A 6369-nucleotide genomic window follows, 5' to 3' on the forward strand; every position below is an offset into this window, starting at 1 on the left:
ATCTAGTCGGGAGTGGTGCTGACTGAAAACAGATGATTTGGAGCGATTCGCGCGCCATCTGTTGGTCATTCTAAGGACTTATTGAACTACCCTCGTAGTAATCCGTTTTTTCTATCTAGACAGAAATAAGGATTAATAACAGCACTATTGGCTTGACTATTGGCTAATATATCATTTAAATAAGATCACGAGATATTACAAATTTTTCGTTTTCATGTTAAAATCATACTTTTGCTAGTTTATTTTTCTCTTCTACAATACAAAATTTTTAATTGTGTGAGTGATCAATGATAGGTTGACTGGTTATATCAATCAGAATAAAGATCGAATTTTATTGAAGCAGCCTACAAATTTCGAGTATAGACTTACATTAAACATAAGACCTCCTGCACCCCCACAGCAAATTTTTAAATAACAATTTAAAATACATAAACTAAAAATAAATATGTATTTCTGTTCTGTGATAAACATGTCTGAACGGCAGTTATAAAATTAAATAAATAATACATTATATATAATTTAATTTCACACACCTGTACCCATTTCAATAGGCTCCACCTAAAACAACACAAAAATTTTTTATTTATTAATAATCATACCAGTCACCTTCACTAGACACAAAATCATAACTGAAACACACAACAAATTTTCAATTGAAAATAATCACAACAGTCACCTTTACAATACTTTAAAGTATATCTCTAACCCACGACAATAATCAACAGTGCCAAAAAAAGGAAACCTCTTATACCTAACTGTTGACGACCCTGATACTTGGGATGATTGTTGTTGCGGCTGAGGGGTTGATGGATCTTCCAGGCTATGAAAGGGAAAATCTTTACCTGAATGGAAATCGATAAACATGAAAAGGAATGCCTTTTTTGGGTAAGCACGTAAAAGAATAGGAGAGGACACACGAAGAAAAATAGATACTGACTAGTAGATATTAAAAACTTTGGTATTCGACCATTATATATAGATATTATGGCATAATATCTAATATCTTCTATTTAACATACATGATATTAAAGGGCAATATTTGTTTATATTAGTAGTATAAAGCGTGCGATATTGATAGTTAATATCTAAGATATTAAAATAGCGCAATTTTATCGGAGCAATGTCGTTGACGTCTGGCGTGGCGATAAAAGATTAAAGCCCTGCTTTGTCTGCATTTTGAACATTCGTCGCTTATGTTGTGGTTTTTTAAATATATATTTCGTTATAAGTTTTGGTGGATAATGGATTAATTGTTTTTGGATATATCACAATTTTCGCAAGGAAATGAGGACTCAGCTACAAGCATCTTTCATATTAGCCTTGAACTGCGTGTTATCGGTTCTACATGAAAATTAAAATAAGGATAAAGGCGAATGTTAGAGGATTCGTATACCAAAAACAGAGGACTACGATATAAAATCCTTTTGAATTTGATAGAAAATGGCATGCCGACGAATCGAGTCAGGTTGTACTAGAGGCATTGCAGAGGGATTAATATTTTTCTATTATTATATAAGAAAAATGAAAGCTGCTGATTTCCGTAAGCCGATCGAGGAAGAAGAAAGGATGGACGTGGGTTTTTGGACATTCATCAATTTTGTTTTCCATGAAAAGTTAAGTTTTTTACTGTTGTGAATTTTTTTTATCTTTATTTTAAGAGAAATTGTTCTGTTTCTCTTTATTTATATTTTGATTTTTGTTCAATATTAGGAGTTTGATTTGATTGTTTGTTACGGGGTTGTTCTGAGAAAAGGAAATGTTAAGTGAGTCAAATGAAGTAGAGTAGCATTTGGGCAATTTCCCACCGATTTTGGCGTCGCTCTGATGTTGTTAACGGCAGCCCGGCGGATGACATATCTCCAGTTACGTGGGGATCGACCCCCTATGGGGATGGTCGTGGTCTTAGTTTCCGGAGCCAGTATTTTTTCTAATTTTTTCAAAAAAAAATTTAATTTTTTTAAATTTATTTGTACACATTTTCACAACAGGCCAGGCTAGGGAAGTGAACACGCAATGGGGATGATATCGCTTCGCTGATTTTCTACCCCCCCTCCCCCCCCACCGTTAGCTGAAAAAGGTACTGCAAGACAACTTTGTATCTCAAGGACAGGACGGTCTTAACTTAAGAAGGTACTGTAAGACAATGTTGTATGTCGACGGAAGGACGGCCTTAAATTTATTATATGCTGTTATAGGGGGGCAGGGGGGTTCAGAGTTTTCGGTGAATCGCTTACAAAATGGTCCTTCGAGCTGGATCAGTGATCCGGCAAGAAAATGTACCCCATATTGGTGTTGCCATATTTATCGACATTTATTTGTTGCTAAATGTTAACAAGAAAGATTTTTCCTGGTCGGTGAATGAGATCTCGACATAATGTGAGCATTTGGGGGTCTCCAGAATAGAGTCAATCGATTACCCGCTATTCCATGTATTGGGCCATTTCGGGGAATCCGATAGAATGCTACTGGTTAACCATAAATAAGACGTTCCTAGCAGCACAGACTTGAATAAATGTGTGTTGTTAAAAGTGGTACCGATATATTTGAGAGGACCCACAGGCTGTATTAAGACTCATGGTCTACTTGACGATGGATCTACTGTGATGCTACAGATGCAAATTCAGCGTCCAAAATAGGAGCAAATGGGCCAACTGCCGAATTGTCGCTGCAAGCTGTAGGCTCAATACAGTTTGAAAATACGTTGAGCCTAAAGGTAAATTTTATAATTAATGGTAGTCGATCGGGTGGTCGGTTTCCCATTCACGGAGCCCGTACAATGAAAGGGATATCGTTACCGTGGCAATCATTGAAGCTGGAAGATCTCAAAGGTGAACATCATTAATTAGGCTTAAACATTGAATATTTTGCACGAGCTGAACCAAAAATCCTCATAGGTCAGGATAATTGGTATTTACTAACACCACAAGAATTACGACACGCAAACAGAGACAATCCTGCAGCATCTAAAACTAGACTTGGATGGATTGTGTATGAAAATCTGCCACTTACTCGGCACCCAAACTCAAAAAACTGGACGGTATGTGTTAACCAAAATAACCGAACATCCACTCGAATTAGAAACATCAGGCGATGTAATTGAATGCCGGAGAGACACTGGATTACAGGATTTAGTAAAAGCTAGTTCTAGTCTGGATTCTTTAGGAATACTACGGAAAAATAGGAAACAGCGGAAGTTAAACATGCAGAAGTTATTTTTAAAAATCAACAACTACGCGTATTGGTAACAAATGGGAAACGGGATTACTTTAGAAAAATTACAACATCGATTTATGCGATAATCAAAAAGATGCTATGCAAAGACTCACCTCAATAAAAAATGGATAAAGATGGAAATTTTGGTGAAAAATATACTGCACAAATTCAAAACTTAATTGACTCGCAATACTCCCAGCAAGTTAGCGAAAACGTAAGAGGCGTCAATAAAGCGTGGTACTTGTGTCATTTTGCTGTGAAAAATCCAAATAAGCCCGGAAAGCTACGCTCAGTTTTTGATGCAGCAGCAAAAACTGAAGAAATTAGGTTAAACGATAAGCTATTGCCAGGTCCTGATCTCTTAAATTTAATGCTCGATTTGTTAATGCATTTTAAACAGAAAAATATTGCAATTACAGCTGACATTCGGGAAATGTTCTTCCAAGTGAAAATCAGAGAGGAAGATAGGTGGGCTTAACGTTTTTTTGACGAGGCTGGGATCGAAAGTCCCCATCTAAAGTATATGAAATGAGCTCCATGATTTTTGGTGCCACATCATCCCCATGAATGGCACAGTACGTGAAAAATAAAAAGGCAAAGGAATTTGAAGCAGAATATACAAATGCGGTGAAAGCGATACTAAAAAAACATTACGTAGACGTTTATCTGGATAGTGTAAATTCAGAGGAAGAAGCAATGAGTCTTATTAGAGATGTTACAGAAGTTCACAAACGAGGCGGTTTTGAAATACTTGACTGGGTAAGCAAGAGCCTTCTGGTGATGAAATCATTGCCATCGCATCAATCATCAATGACATCAGTGGATCTTGCTCTGAGAACGACGTCAAAAGAGCGAATTCTTGGACTAAAGTGGAACTTTACCGAGGATGTTTTGACATTTGACCTAAGTTTAAAAAAGATTTTAAAAAATGTCATGAACGGATCACAACGTTTCACAAAAAGACCCCCAGGATGGACGAGTTACCTCGAGGAAGATTGGAACTTCATCGAAAACCATTCTCCTTTGTCGGCATAGATTATTTCGGACCCATAACTGTGTCGATGGGTATACGTAGACTCAAAGACAAAAGACGGGGCGAAGATTTTACCGCCTTACCTCACGAGCTATTCATTTGGAATTGGCAGCATCCCTCCAAGCAGACTCGGCAATCTTAGCCATCAGGAAAATGATAAATCGCAGAGGAGCAAACGAGCCAAAGAGCTCTTCACAATGAAGCAGCCAAACAACGAATTAAGTGGAACTTCATTCCTCTAGGAGCGCCACACATGCGAGGAAGTTGTGAAGAGGTGTTTAGAACATTGTTGACTGAAGCCGAACACACGATAAATAGTCGATCTTTGAAATCTGTTTCCGTCGACCCTAGCGACCAAGAAGCCATAACACCGAATCACATACTGCTAAGATCATCATCTGGAGTTGCTGCACCAGGAAGGTTCGGCAATGAAGATCGTTGTTATTGGAAACAATAGAGAATATCTCAAAGTTTGGCTGATATGTTTTGGTCTCGATGGGTAAGGGAGTATCTGCCTATACTGTTGCCACGATCAACTTGGAACACTGAGTTATCTCTGTTGAAAGTGGGAGACGTGGTAATAGCAGTTGACCCGGGAGCTCCACGAAATATGTGGCCACGCGGTTTAATAGAACGAGTATGCCCAAGATCCGATGGCCGCGTACGCTCGGCTTACGTACGCATAAAAAAAAGGTTGTACAGAAGATGAGCAACAAAGCCAGTGCTGCTAGTAGCCAAGTAATTTGGATACGAAGTTGGTACTCTCGTACCGGAGGGGGGGGGGGGTGTTGACGACTCTGATACGTGGGATGATTGTTGTTGCGGCTGAGGGGTCGATGGGTCTTCGAGGCTATGAAGGGGAAAATGTTTACCTGAATTAAGAGCGATAAACATGAAAAGGAAAGCCTGTTTTGGGGCAAACAGGCGAAAGAAAAGGAGAGGGCAGTGTGTCGTGACGACGAATTGAGTCAGGTTGTACTAGAGACATTGCAGGAGGATTAATATTTTTCTCTTATCATAAAAGAAAAATGAAAGCTGCTGCTTTTCGTAAGTCGATCAAGGAAGACGAAAGGATGGACGTGGGTTTTCGGATATTCATCAATTTTGTTGTCCATGAAAAGTTAAGTTTTTTACTGTTGTAAATTTTCTTTTATCTTTCTTGTAAGAGGAATTGTTCGGATTTTCTTTATTTATATTTTGACATATATCTCCAGTTACGTGGGGATCGACCCCCTATGGGGATGTTTGTGGTCCTAGCTTCCGGAGCCTGTATCTTTTCTAATTCTTCCAAAAAGAAGTTAAAATTTTTTTTATTTATTTGTTCACATTTTCACAACAGACCAGGGTGGGGAAGTGAACGCACAATGTGGATGGTGTCGCTCCGCTGATTCTCTGCCCCCCCTCCCGTTATCTGGAAAAGGTACTGCAAGACAACTTTGTATGTTAAGGGCAGGACAGCCTTAACTCGGAAAGGTAGTGCAAGACAACTTTGCATGTCAAGGGCAGGATGGCCCTAACAATAGAAGGTACTGCAAGACAATGTTGTATGTCGACGGGACATATAAGGAACCTTATGTTGTCTGCATTAAACTAAAATAGCCAAAGAAATTTTCTATTGAAAACAATAACACCAGTTACCTTCACGAAACTCTGAACAATATCATCAACCATACATTTAGCGATCCCCATTTCAGCTGCCTTCAACTAAAAGATTAAAACAAATTCAAAAATTAGAATAATCACACCAAGTAACTTCACAAAACTTCAAATTAAAAATAATCAAGCTACACATTTTTAAAGGCTCCGAATTATATATCAGAAATTAATATACATAAAAAAAATCTATCGAATTTAACGAATACCATTTCAGCTGCTTTCAGCTGAAGCATACAAAATATAAAATCCACAATAATTATAGCAGTCACCTTCAGAATACTCTGAACTATATCCATAACCATATGGTAACAATAAAAAATCCAAAAAATACAACAATAATAATAAATAATCCTTTAAACCACCCCTGTTACATTAAACAAATGCGATCTCAGCTGTCCACAACTGAAGCAGCTAAAAAGATTTCAAATTTAAATTATTTTTGCCAATCAACATTGTATTAGTGCGAT

This window comes from Belonocnema kinseyi, chromosome 10 (assembly GCF_010883055.1).
Source record: "Belonocnema kinseyi isolate 2016_QV_RU_SX_M_011 chromosome 10, B_treatae_v1, whole genome shotgun sequence".
Taxonomy (NCBI): Eukaryota; Metazoa; Arthropoda; class Insecta; order Hymenoptera; family Cynipidae; genus Belonocnema; species Belonocnema kinseyi.